Source organism: Gambusia affinis, linkage group LG18, assembly GCF_019740435.1.
Source record: "Gambusia affinis linkage group LG18, SWU_Gaff_1.0, whole genome shotgun sequence".
NCBI classification, from domain to species: domain Eukaryota; kingdom Metazoa; phylum Chordata; class Actinopteri; order Cyprinodontiformes; family Poeciliidae; genus Gambusia; species Gambusia affinis.
Window position 1 is genome coordinate 19,928,102 of NC_057885.1, and position 14,741 is coordinate 19,942,842.

At 38.7% G+C, this 14,741-nt stretch overlaps 1 protein-coding gene and 1 long non-coding RNA gene across 5 annotated transcripts in view; one reads left to right on the forward strand and one right to left on the reverse strand.

Moving 5' to 3' along the window:
• The window catches only part of nlgn2a (neuroligin 2a), a 240,973-nt gene that overhangs the window by 194,917 nt on the left and 31,315 nt on the right, over positions 1-14,741 (reverse strand). The gene's annotated exons all lie outside the window — the stretch shown is intronic.
• LOC122820019 lies at positions 9,457-13,447 on the forward strand. The gene is made up of 3 exons (XR_006368712.1): positions 9,457-9,674; positions 9,756-9,836; positions 10,306-13,447. It is a non-coding gene; the product is annotated as an uncharacterized LOC122820019 (long non-coding RNA).

Below are 14,741 nucleotides of genomic sequence, written 5' to 3' on the forward strand. Positions count from 1 at the left end.
TCAGATCTGCTCAGCGGCGTGAAACGGTGCGCTGGTCTGACTGGCCCACAGAGCCCGTGGTAAAAATGTGTCAACAGAGTATTTGTCGCTGGGTTTTTTTGTTTTTTCTGAATGTAAGTGAAATGTAGGAAAATAGACACAAATGTCAGCAGTTGGTGAAATTTAAAACTTCAACAGAGTCCACTCCTCCACAAGGCAGTCATCTCTCAAACTAAACAATTATTTTAGTAATCAACCTATCAAGTATTCTGACGATTAACTGAATAAAAAACTTGATAAAAGAAAATTTTGATAAATTGCCTAAATGAGGATGTAATAATCAAGGCTGTCGAATCATTACAGGTCGGGTCCAAACTCTCTGGATGAAGCAAATAGAGAGTGAAAGGGTTTGAATCCCAATCTTTCTGCATGAATTTTACATTTTCTTCTCATACTTGGACGGGTTCTCTCCATTTTACACCCACAGTCCAAACATATGAATGGTTGGTTTCTTAAAACAAAGAGATCTCAAAATGAAACACCAGTGGCAATGCCAGTCTATATTCAATATTCCACCTGCAGTTCTGATTTCAACAGCAATCAACACTTCAGGATCAGATCTCTCTGCACCAGAGTGACCAACACAGTCACAAAATGGAGTGCCATCAAACACCAGTGTCCGACCAAGCAACCCAGGGACACATTTGTTAAATTATTGAATGTCTTGTTTCTATAAACATTGATTGTCCAACTCAATAAATCACAGAAAAGTGGCAGAAAAACCTGTTTGGGTGCAGCAACCGTCAACTCTGCTGCAAATCTTACAAATGCATTTAGTTAACAAATGTGGGAAAATTAACAGGCTTTCCGAGAAATGATTTATGTAACCCAAATGTTCTTTTTTTTTTATCCCATATAATTAGAAAATGAACAGATTCGTTCTTTCAGCTGCACAGTCACGCATCACACACCCACGCCTTTCTCTGCCGTTGCCGCTCTTCACCTTGACTTCCGAAGGACACAAAGATCTCTATTAGCCCAGGTGTTTTTGTTAACTCGCCGGCACGATATAAGTGCAGATAAAGAAAGCCAGAGCAACACGCCATGAAGCCTTTTCCATTTACCCCTGAAGCATGAAGCGCACTGCGACTGACTCCAACTTCTTGGATCGATAAGTCATAAACCAAATGTCCCTTTCTGACTGTCGGTAGCTGAGGAGCTACAAGCTGATTTTCTATGAAAATTAGTTTTTTCTCTGGGCGATGTGAATAACATCGGGGGAAATTAAGCATCCAGGTGCGTGCAGAGATGAATAGAAGCAACACATAAAAAATAAAAATAGATTTTTGTTAAGATATACCGAGATACTACAGAAGCGTATTGCTATTACGCAGGGAAAAAATGACGGAAAAACCTCAGAAGACACTGAGCACGACTTCCTTCTTCATAAAATGTAGACAAAAATGACCAGAATGACCAGAAGACCAGAAGCCATTTCTTCCACTAGAGTATTTTGTTTTGGTTTTATTTACCCAGAATGCCCTCCATTGTAGTCCACTTCCTGCTTTTGGAGTGATCTCTGATCTGCTAGGCGTTCACATCCGAATTCAAACTGCGGCAAAGTTCACTTTTAATCAAACGAGATCGAGGTTGTTAGGCGGCTCAGAGTTCACCTCGTTTGATTCCTCCAAACAAACTGGACTTTCTGGACAAACAGACTGGAGTTTAATTAAATCTGACTAAAAAGTAAAAAGTAAATCAATTTCTGTTGCACTGGTTAAAAAAATGTATGAGACATCAATATGTCCTTCATGTTTTTGTTTCTACTAATTGGAAATAAACATGGACTATCAAAGGTAATATTTACTTTAATGGATCATTTCTGAAGACCCTCTTTGCTTCCTGCACGTCATTAATGAAAGTTTGTGAGCCGTTCATTGAAACAGCAGAAATTTGATCTCCACGTCGATTTCTTCGTTGCTCAATGGGTTGCAGAGAATCTGTCCTCATTCAATTCATCCCTCCAGAAAGCTCATTTACAGCCTCCGAGTCGATCCGTCTCTTTTTGTTTGCTGTCCTTGGCTTCTGCCTCTGACTCACTTTCTGCTCGGCTCTGCCTCTCTTTTCCTTCGTCTAATCCCTCTCCACATGCACCACCGCTGCACTGGCACAAGCTCTCTTAGCAAAGGAGGGAAATGAAGAAGAAAGAAATAACAAGAGAACAAAACAACAACAAAAAAATAGAGGGACCTGTGGTGACATGAAAGGAGTTGGTTGTGAAAGGACGGAGATAAAGTGGGCAAACACAGATGAGAGGGACAGAGGGAGGCTGCGTCACCGCTCCCATCAGATATGACAGAGAAACACGCAGCGAGGGAAGAGAAGCGGAGCGGCGGATTGATGGGTTTAAGATGTGGAGAGCCGTAAAGAGGCAGAGGTCTATTAAAAGTGCAGCGTTGGGACGGTGGTGATTTAAATGAATCGTTTCTGTGCGACAGCGGTCCATTCCTGCAGTGTGTTTTGTACTTCAGCGGCTGTTTGATGTGTGCATATCCATGAGTCAGTGTTTATTTATCTGTGTGGAGGGTGCGCTGATGAATCAATACTGTTAGTGGAATATTTAGCTTCTTTGTTTGAGGGGTTTTTTTAGTTTGGTTTTTGGTTCGAACATCCAACCACCAGAGAGGAGAAGACGGAGGGGAAGAGACGCGCAGAGCAACATGGTTCCCAGAGAGCTGACCGCAGCGCTGAACTTATTTAATCCTGCAGCGCTGACTTTGGCCGGAGAAATAAATTTACTGCGGCAAAAGGTTTTTGTTCAGCTTGAGTTCTTATTTTCAAACAAATTGTTTCTATAAACTTTAAGCCTACAAATGTGCATGTGCTGGATGTACAGTGTTTTTCCACAGCGCTGCCGCGTTCAGGCGTTGAACTTTTCCACATTCTGTCATTTCGCAAACGCAAAATTCAATGTTTCGTCTGGAGATTTTGCGAGACGAAACAACAGAAACTAGTTGATAATTGAGCTTTGGTTAGGAGGGGACAGAATATGATACAAACTTTTCATTTTGTTTTACCAAAAATGTCTTTCTGGGAGTGTTTCTCTATCAGTCTTACACATCTGAGTCTTGCATATATTGCTTAGTTTTTGTCTAACTCAGTTTTTATTAGTTAAATATTGTTTAGTTTTTCTGTTTCTTCATACTTTGGGTCATTTTTTAGGTGCGGAATAGAAAAAGTATTGTGTTGTCGTTATGTTTACATTGACTGGGTAATGAATACTCAACTTAAGATACAACTTTCAAAAAAGATTTTATCAATCGTGGATGAACAACAAACTTTTGCTGTCGCCATTTTAAGTCAGTCGACAGCTGACATAAACTGCTTGTGTGGAAAATAAAATCAATTTCTCATCAGTTTGAAAGCCTAATAAGTAGATTCAGAAACACAAAAATTAAGGATACAACGTTTATACCGTCAATTTTGTTTTATTTATTTTCATAAACACACAATATAGTCCCAGTTAGTTCCAGTTTTTCCCTTTTACTTACTGTTTTTTCTTATTTCAGTTAGAGAAAATGTTTTCTCAGTTTCAGTTTTTGCTAATTCGTCTTAGTTAACTATAATTATCTTGATATGGAGACTGATCTTTTTATCTTAAATTCTGTGAATTTTGCATGAATTTCCACTCATGTTTCTGGTTCTCAGCTAGATTCAGGTCAGGGATTTGACTAAGCCAGCGGCTCCAAAAACTTCCCAATTTGTGACCGACAAAATAAAAATGTAATTTAATATAGTGAGTCAAATCAAATCGGAAACAAGGCAGTTTGAAGTTTTACACCATAAAAACATAATGAAACAAGAAAGAAAGAAATGTTATATTGTCTCAAATTCCATCATCAAAATCATCAAGATTACACATTAACTTCATTTACAAGTAATCAAAGGTGGTTCTAAACAAGGTTTTAGCCCTATAGAAGTACTCAGTGTTTCAGCAGCTTTCCAGTTTTCTAAAAGTTTGTTCCAGATTAGAGGAGCATAAAGAGTAATAAATATTTATAAAGCATTTTAAAAACCATGAATAATTATCATCCTGCTTTTTGTTGATCCCATTTCAATAAATTAATTATCAAAGCTTTTGTTAGTAGTGTGACAAAAGATTCAAAAGTTACAACAAGCTTCTCCAGGAAATTTTACATTTGTAAAGAAATTACTTGAACTTTGCTGGAAGATTTCCTTGGAGTACTTATTTTGTACACCTGAACAAAAAGGTTTTATATCCCCAATATTGTACAAAGATCTGAGGACCTGAAGGAAATACAAAGCGGCGCTGCCAAGTCTTCCACCTTGATCCTTTATTATTTACGCTACATAAACAACATCCACCACGGACCCCTGGTACCAATTTCTATGCAAATTAAACAACACTGTACGCAGTGTGATCCTAATAGTATTACAGCGTCTTCTAACATATTTCTGTAGTCTCAAAGATGCACTGCTCTTTTAACCAATAAATGCACACACAGTAAATCACTTTGTTTACCAGCCCTATTAGCATTCTGCTGCTCTCCTGCAGCAGGAATGGTTCGGTTAGGTATAGCAAGGTTTTAAAAGTTAAAAGTTGGTTTCAAAACCAATAAAACTTTGTGTTTATGTGGTTTAAAATGTATTTAATGAAAATCTAGAGAAGGTCTCCAGCTGAATGGAGAATAAAGTGATGCAGAAACCCCTCCTCCACCTGTTGCTGTCTATAAGCTAACTGAAGAAAAGCTACTTCACTTCCCCCTTGCTTACGAAAGAAAATAATTTTGCTACTTTTATGAAACGTATGTTGCTCCGTACAACAGAAAAACAGTAATGAGGTGCCATATTGAGAAATTTAACTTAAATTTTAAGACCTTTAAGTAAATATAATCATGCATTCAATTAGAAAATATGTCCAGATTAGTCTTGCTTAAGTGAGAATTAAATATAATTTTCATTAAGCCCACATTCCCATATGTGTCTAATTAATCTACATAAACTGTTTCAGTTGGTGACAACGTTTCTGAAATAAATGGACTAATATTGTAAATTATTGAATGGATCTTAATTTGACCCATTTACTTGCAGATATCAAACATGATTGTGTATTTTTAGGAATTTTCAAAGAAGAGAAAGAAAGAACAAAAAAGAAAGAGTCAAATAAAGAAAGAACTAAAAAAGGACCAAAGACAGAAAGGAACCACAAAAGAAAAAGAAAGAACCAGAGAAAGAAAAAAAGAACCAAAGACAGAGAAAAACAAAGAAAAAAAACACCCAAAGGAAAAAAGAAAGAGAAAGAAAAAGACCAATAATTTCAACATTGTATTTATTTAGGTATGATATTTCACCTCCTTTACTGTCAGACTTTTATTTTGGTAAATGAAGAGAATGCCATTTCTCTTTGGTTCCATTGATACAAATCAGACTCCACTTCTCCTATTAACCTATAAATAAACCGTAATGTTTGCTTCACAAAGAAAACCCTCAGTTTCTGGGTCCCAATTTGATTAAATCTCGTAATACTTACAGCTATATGTATTTTTAAAGCCAGATTACTGCAGCGGCAGCGGCAGAATGACATGTAATCGGTTCTCCTTCCTGACCTCGCTTGGCGACGGCCTCGGATGTCCTCACCAGTTTCTGCCCTTCATTGCCCACTGATGCCCAGCCAAGGCTCCCCCCGCCCCCCAGGGGCCATTCTGCTGATGGCTAATATCTGCTTATCTGGCTCCCAAACCACGCTCTGACACAGGGACTGTGGTTAATGGCTGACCGGGAAGCGCCAAGTCAGCAAAAATGGAAGCCAAGGGGGAGGAAGGGGGGGAGGGAGAGTCACTTGTCATGAAATAGTGGCATTTTTTACTGGGCTCTTAGCCAGTTTGCATCGGTATCTTCCCATGCTTCAGAAGTAGAAAAGTCCAGACAATGGATGTTGCTTTTATATTACTTAAGAGTTTCAGATATTGATTTAAAAGAAAGGGGTTAGTGGCTATATAGCATTCTCCATAAGGAGCACAGAAATCTAACATATAACTCAATTAAAAGCCCAGTTCCACAGAGTTAGCATTATGCTTCTAACAAGAATGTTACATTCATTTTCATTTCAGGCCGTTTTCAAAGAACCGGCTGTGCCAGGATGTATTGATAAAACCCATCAACAAACTGCTAAAATATTAATAAACATCTGTCTCTGTATTCAATACGTAAAAATCTTTAAATAAAAGTGAACATCTTTTGACATTAATGACTCCCAAATTTGTTGGTGTGATTTTTGGCAACCAAAATCCCCAAAATTTCACAAATTTTATTTTAATATCATAGATGTGAAGTTTGTCAACATTTGTTTCTTTATTCTTCAAATCTGCCTTGTTTAGTTAAGAGGTTGCTTCTCCAGACATTTACTGGTGTATTAAGTTCTGTTGCGTTGCTCCTGGCGGTTGGTGGTTACCATAGCAACCAGTAACTGTCAGCTCCTCCCCTTTTCTTTCTGTTGCTGTTTGTAACTGTTTTCTTTACAAGTATTTTATTTTATCATATATCTTAGACAAATTTAAACACACAGTGTTTAACGAGTGATTTTGCCATGTTTTGTTAATATTTTTAACTGTTATTATTACCAATAACAGTTAAAAATCCTTATTATTAATATCTGTTATTAATGCCTATTAATAACAGTTATTAATATCATCAATAATTGTTATTAATATTATTAATAACTGTTGTTATTGTTAATGTTATCCATTTTAGTTGTGTTTAATTTTACAACTGCTAACAGCTGATAGGGAGATATTGTGCTGTAGTTTGTTTATCGTTATTTATTGTATTTTATTTAATGTTTAGGGGCAGAAGCTGCTGGACTGATGTTAACCACCAACTTGATTTCCTCTTGTTATAATAAATATAGTGAACCTGATTGTGTCTGTCATGAAGTCAACCTACTGGACCTGCGACAAACTTTTACCAGAGTTGGGTAGTAACTAGTTATATTTACTCAATTAGATTTACTTGAGTAACTTTTCTGAAAAGAATTACTTTTTGGAGAACTTTTACTACACTTTACTTTTTGTGTAATTGAGTAATTGTATTATGCAGTATTGCTACTCTTACTTGAGTGAAATTTTTTATTCTCTACCAACTGAATGAAAAACAAACATGTTTTAACCAAAGACTAACGAGAAACAGAGGAAAGAAACCAATTTTAGAAGGAAAGAAACCAATTTGGAAACATCTTATTTGCCTGATTTTGTTATTTTTTGGTTAGTTATATGAGTTATTGTTAAAATTTCCACTTAACTTTATATTTTGGTCCATCTGATTGGGTAATTTTTAAATATTAAATGATTGATAATTTGACAAGTTACTCAGTACTTGAATAGACTTTTAAAGACTTTTACTCTTACTTGAGTAGACTACCCGCCTCTCATGTTTACTATCCCAAAAAGGGGACCCCTCCACCATCCTTTCAAGCTGCCTTTTGCTCTGTTCTAGTCTTTTTTAGCTTGTTAGGCTGAACCACTGGAGCTTTTAAGAGATTCTTAACCTGTGAAACCAAACTCCCACCCACCGACCACTCCAGCTCTCCTCGACCGCTTCTCCAAAGCTGCCCGCCGTGGCCGAGGGTCACTGCAGCAGTCGTTATCATCTTCTCCAGAGAAGGAGAGCTGCCTAATTAATCGGGGCCCATCTTGACTCGCGGCCTCCCTGACTCTCGTCTCCTCCGCCACTGACAGGTTTTGCTGTGAAGCGCAGAGTAAGAGGTAGGAGCATGTGGCTGTTTTTAGCATCTTTGCAGGGAGCGCATCTCTTCCGCTGCATGCAAATGAGGATTTTGTGAGGTCTTGTTCTCCTTTTTGGTACGCGCGCCTGAATATGTGTGGCTGCTCTCTGCATGTGTTCCCGAACCCTCTGGGGCCTCTTAGCACCTCTCTCTAAGTGAGTTTCTGTAGCCGGAGTGAAACACCAGAGAGTTTACCCTCAATAAACGCAGAGAGCGGCAATACAGAGCGAGATACATTTGGACCGCCAGGTATCCATCTCAGTTAAACGAGTACAAATTGGATCGTTGACAAAAACCTATGAAAAAAAGACTTTTAGATCTTTTGTGCCACTGACTCACTCAATATCTTGAAATTGCAAGAACCTTTGAAAGCTATCAATCTTTTAGTTACATTTTACTTATTAGCTGTGTAATTTACCACCTGAAAATTTGCTAATAGTTGATTTTTGAAAAAAAAATGCTAAGCTAACTGGGTGTCTAATGCATTATGAGGCATTTTGACGAATACAGTTTACAGCTACTTAGATTATCGCTAGTATTAGTACATTAGTATTAGTAATTCTAGCATTGGCATCCTTAGCTAGCTGAGTGTCTGATGCATTATGATGTATTCTGACTAATCTAGCGTTCACCCAGTAAGGTTATCGCAAGAATTAGTATGGTAGAATTAGCTATTTTAGCAGATTGCGTATTAGCATTCTTAGCTAGCTGAGAGTCTGGTGCATTATAAAAGATCTAGTTTATAACCAGTTAAGATTATTTTTGGAATTTGTATAGTAGCATTAGCAATGTTAACGGATTGTAGCATCTTTAGCTAGCTGAGGCTCTGATTCATTCTGACTACAGCCATATTACTTTTGACATAACTTTCCCTGTTCTTACTCTGTAAGATTTTCTTGTAAGCAAAAACATTACAGAGGGGATTTTCAACATTCCCACACGGTAGATCTACAGTCAGCGGACATAGTCTGGCCAATGCTAGCAACCTCAATTTTTTGAGACTGCATGTAGAACGAATAGCAATGATTTCGAGCTCCAAACCTATCAGCGATCATAAGTTGTGATATAAATAGAGCACAATATGCCGAGTTGCAGATTGTTCTCTAAACTACTTTTTTCTTCCCGCAAAAAGTTATGTTGTCTCAACTTATTCCCTCCCTTCTTTATATGACACACTGCAGTGTCTTCTGTCCAACTGTGAGCCAGCTCATTAAACTGCTACAGCACCTCTGGACTTGACAGCAGGCATAACCAGTAGGAGCTACATGCCGTTCCACTACACTGACATCAGAATGCTCCTCTCCCCAAAATCATTATAAAACACAGCAGTGCAGTACTCTCAGAAAAAAAAATTGTTAATATATTCCACTTTAGCATAACGGGGAACCACTCTGGTAACTATATGTTCAGTAATCCCTTCCTCTTTTGTAATAAAGTTTACATTCAGTCTTTTAATAAGAACTTGTCCTAAACTTTTTATTTGAAATAAATATAGCATTTTACGCAGATATTTAGGATGTGAATAAACTCCAATATTTACTTATTGGGTAAAAACATCAAGAAATCACAAAGTCTCCACAACCGTTAAACAAAATCTTCACACCAATCCAAACTCTCTAATAACCTCTCTTGGGACCTGAGCCAGGAATGTATGCTTTGGATTAATAATTTTTAACAATAAACAGTCAAGGTTGTGTAACCTGCAATTAGTAATGGACTTTTATTTTTGCGGGCCCACTTCCTGTTTGCCCCAAACTCCGCTAGCTTATTTAAAGCCACGCCTCCAGCGCGCAGTTTAAAGATCCTCACCTGTTTCCACTGTGGTTGTGGCTTGTTGTTGGCGTCTTCTTCACGGAGTCATCAAAATCTTTAAGCCCACTGATTTGATTGCCTGGTGAGTTTATTATCTGAAAGCAGTGTTGCTTTTACATGTGAAACTTTGGGTTGATTGCTCATTGGAGCGTTGTTTTATTAGAATTATTGGCGGTGTTACCTGGATGTCGCCGGGGTTCTGGCACAGCTGATTGTGGCTGGGCGTGCCCACTCTCTTGATAAGGTAATCTGTTGCTGAATTTTGTGTATGTTCTGACACGTTAGATTGATGCTGAGGCAATGAAGTTTAAAATAAAATTTATCAGAACAGAATGTAGCTACACTTAAATATGATATTGCTAATAAACTTAGGTATTTACTTATTTTTTTCTTTCCCTCACTCTGCTTGAGTATTTGAGAAGTAATTTATTATTTTCCTTGATTGATATTTTGGAAGTGCACTTTGACTTTGACTTTGACTTTAACTTTGAATTGATTAACTTGAATCATGATTGATATTTTTTGTTTTACTTTATTTAAATTATGGTTAATTTAACCTAATTATTGAAATGTTTGTCTAATTATTAGAAATCTAATTGTTACGTTTAATTTGCACAAACTAAATGTTTAAATTGAATTATTTTTTTTTGGTATTATGTTTGTACATAATTGTTATTTTGATAAAATGCTTAATGGATTTTCTGACCTTTTAGGTCGGGTTTTTTTTTTCCGGTTGGATCAGATCCTCATCAGGATTTGAAGATGGCGAGCTAAGGAAAAGAACTCTGAACTTAATGATTTTGCAATTAATTTATTCTGGGTCAATTGTCTTGTCTCATTGTGTTGTTGTAATTGTTGTTTTATTCAAATCACTTAATATATATTCACCAAAACTAAAAACACTGCCTCCTGTTTTCTCCACACCTCGGGCTCCTAAAAGAACACTCTTCTGATGCTGCTTTGGTAGCCGCAGTTAGCTGCCTAGCCCATAACTGTTACATTGTTGGCGAGCTAGCCAGGAGCCTGATACTGTGAATGTTTTGGTGGATGTGTTTTGTGGTTTGTATTGAAATATGGATTTCTTTGACCAAATTGGTATCAATGTTGCAAATTCTGTCATCATTAGTGGTGTAACGAACACTCAAGCAGATGATGAGATCATCAATTATTTACGTGGTTATGGTGGAATTAAGGTTTTTACTGTTACTGCACGTGAGAATCCATTTTATAAAAACCTGGCCGTTGAATTCAGTAATTCTGCAGATTTGGAAAAGCTAAAATCGCTTTTGCCATACGTTTATCCATCTCAGGTTACAGAAGATGTTATATTTGTTGTTAAATTACTTTCAAGAGAGTGCCCTGCCACAGCCACAGTGGACACAACCTTACCTCCCGATTACCTTCATGAACTGAAACGTATTTCCCAGCAGAGTGGACAATCATTTGATGATGTTTTGAAAGGAGTTTTTGAACAAATAAGTGCTCATTTAGGAATAGCAGCTAGTGGAGGGAAGCCTGATAAAGATGATGAAGGGGATGATGAGGAGGAGGATATTGTTGAAGTACTTAACACTGAAAGAGAGTCTAGTCAGACTCCGCCACCTACTCTTCCCTCAAATCAATCAGATCAGTCCACCACCTACCAGCAAGGACCACAAACTCAACCAAATCCAACTACAAATGTGGGGCCGAGAATTTTCCTTTCGGGGAATGATCTGAATCCTTCTGAGGTCCAAAGGGTTGTTGTGGAACACATTGAGAGATGATGTAAATCTTCAACCTCTGTCTTCATTCAGACTACGTACCTTTTCAGGAAGACTTCCAAAACCTCAGCATGAGGCAGATTATGAATCCTGGAGGTCTCAAATAGAACTTTTAAATGCAGATCCAAGTCATGCACCCTTACATGTTACAAGGCGCATTTTGGAAGGTTTACTCCCTCCAGCTGCTGACCTAGTGAAGGGTTTGGGGCCTGATGCCCTGCCTGCCACATTTTTGCAGGTACTCGATTCTGCATATGCTACTGTTGAGGATGGAGAAGAATTGTTTGCAAAATTTTTAAACACACTTCAGGACCATGGGGAACGACCTTCTTCTTATCTGCAGAGACTCCAATTGGCTCTCAGCACAGTGGTGAAGCGTGGTGGGATTCCAGCCACTGAAATGGACAAATATTTGTTAAAACAATTTTGTAGAGGTTGCTGGGATAATAGTATGATAAACAAACTGCGACTAGAAAAGAAAAAAGATCAACCACCTCCTTTCTCTGAGCTTTTATTAACACTTAGAACAGAAGAAGATAGGCAGTTGGCAAAAGAGATGTTAATGAAAAAACATATTCCATCAGTCAAGCATCGTGTCAATGTACAAGCTCACACTACTAGTGCATGTTCATGTGGCCATCCATCAGACTCGGGTGCTATTGAAGACTTGAGAAAGCAAATGCTGAAGCTGCAGAGTCAAATGTCAGCTTTGCTGTCTAAGGACTCTAATTCTGTTAAACCAGAAAATCAGCTGAAAAAACAGAAACTAAAATCTGGCCAAACTAGTAGTAGGCCAAAGCCCTGGTTCTGCTTTAAGTGTGGACAGGATGGTCACATTGCTCCCAACTGTTCCAGTCAGCCAAATTCCAGCTTGGTTGAAGAAAACGCCAGCTTAAACACAAACAGCAGTCCTGGGAGAAAAGTAAATCATCAAACTAGAAGCAGTTCTTACTGAGGGACAAGTGGGAGCTGCAACCAATGAATGTCCCCCCATTCAAGACTCATCTTCTTATTTTCCATTACCTAAAGGGTTAGTGGGCACAAGGAGTACTGGCGAGGTGAAGATTAAAGGGATCAATTTTCATTGCCTCTTAGACACAGGTTCCCAAGTCACCACAATTTCACATTCCTTCTATAACACCCATCTATCGGATCATAAAATAAAACCCATAAATGATCTTTTGGAGGTAGAAGGTGCAAATGGTCAGAGGGTGCCTTATATTGGATATGTGGAACTCTGTTTGACATTTCCCTCTGAGTTCACAGGAGAAGAGATGGACATAAACACCTTGGCCTTGGTTGTTCCAGACCTGCGATCATCCCAACCCCCTGTTCTGATTGGCACCAACACTTTGGATGTTGTGTATAACCAGTGCTGTCAGTCACAGTCTGAGTTCCATCCTGTGCCTTTTGGATATAGAGCAGTGCATAAAATTTTGGAGATAAGGCACAAACTAACAACTGATGACTATCATGGCATTCTAAAAATGCAGTCATCTATCCCCCAGGTTGTTCCTGCTCAGAGAACTGCTGTGTTGGATGCTCTTCTTATATGCCCATTACTGCAAGGTGAAAAAGAAGTAATTATTCAGCATCCAACCTCCTTTTCTCTACCTGGTGGTTTAATGGTAAAATCAAGCCTTTTTGATCTACCTCCTGTACAGCCTGCTTCTCTGCCAGTGGTGATCACTAATGAATCTGACCATGACATTGTGATTCCAGTTAGAGCCGCTATCGCTGAAGTCAGTACAATCCAAACCATACTTTATAAAGAACAGAGTGTGCATCAACCTTCCCATAGTTCAGAGCTAAATCCAACTAAGTTGAACTACAATTTTGGAGACTCTCCGCTCTCAACTGAATGGAAGCAACGTATAACAATCATGCTCGACAGTATGTCAGATGTTTTTTCAAAGCATGATCTTGATTTTGGTCGTACAGATAAGGTCAAGCATGAGATCAAGCTGTCGGATCCCACTGCTTTTAAACAGCGACCAAGACCCATTCACCCCCTAGATGTGGATGCTGTACGTAAACACATTCAAGAACTGTTGCAGTCTGGTGTTATACGTGAATCCAACTCACCTTTTGCTTCCCCATAGTTGTAGTGGAAGAAAAATGGTGCTGTGCTCTGTATTGATTACAGGAAGTTGAATGAACAGACCATCAGGGATGGATATGCTTTGCCAAAGTTGGAGGACACATTTTCAGCACTGTCTGGCTCAACATGGTTCTCCACTTTGGATTTAAAATCTGGTTACTACCAAATTGAGATGAATGAATCAGACAAAAATAAAACTGCATTTGTCTGTCCACTTGGATTTTATGAATTTAACCGCATGCCTCAAGGTGTAACCAATGCTCCTAGCACCTTTCAACGCCTCATGGAGCGGTGCATGGGAGACATGAATTTAAAAGAAGTGCTTGTTTTCATTGACGATTTAATAGTGTTTGCACCAACTCTAGAGGAGCACGAATTCGGTTGAAGAAAGTTCTTCAACGCTTGAGAGAATTTGGATTGAAGCTGTCAGTTGAAAAGTGTGTTTTCTTTCAGACATCTGTTCGCTACCTTGGACATGTAGTTTCAAGGACGGAGTGGAGACGGATCCAGACAAGATTTCCACATTAACATCTTGGCCAGTTCCTCAGAAAAAAGAGCTCAGATCATTCCTTGGTTTCGCAGGGTATTATCGCCGGTTTGTGGAAGGGTTCTCATCAGTGGTCAAACCTCTCAACGAGTTAACAGCTGGATATCCACCCTGTCGGAAAAATTCAAAACAGATGAAGTCGCAACATTACCTTGACCCCAAAGAACCATTTGCTTCTCGTTGGACAACTGCTTGCCAGCAGGCCTTTGAAGAAGTAATCCAGAAGCTTAGTACAGCACCAGTTCTTGCATTTGCAGACCCAGGTAAACCCTACATATTACACACAGATGCTAGCTCTACTGGCCTTGGTGCAGTCTTGTACCAAGAACATGATGGGCGGAACAGGGTGATTGCATATGCTAGCAGAGGTCTGTCCCGCAGTGAAAGTCGATATCCTGCCCATAAACTTGAGTTTTAGCCCTCAAATGGGCAGTGACGGAAAAATTCTATGACTACCTGTATGGATCTGATTTCACTGTGGTTACCGATAGCAACCCATTGACATATCTGCTAACTTCTGCTAAATTGGATGCTACAAGCTATAGATGGCTTTCTGCTCTTTCAACTTTTACTTTTAAGATCATTTATCGGGCTGGCAGGTTAAATGCAGATGCTGATGGTCTGTCTCGTCGACCTCATGCTGAACAGGTGGCTGATCCTTTATCCGTTAAGGAGAAAGAAAGAATATTGAAGTTTACTGAACAACATCTGGAACATCCATCCTGTATTTCCATTGAC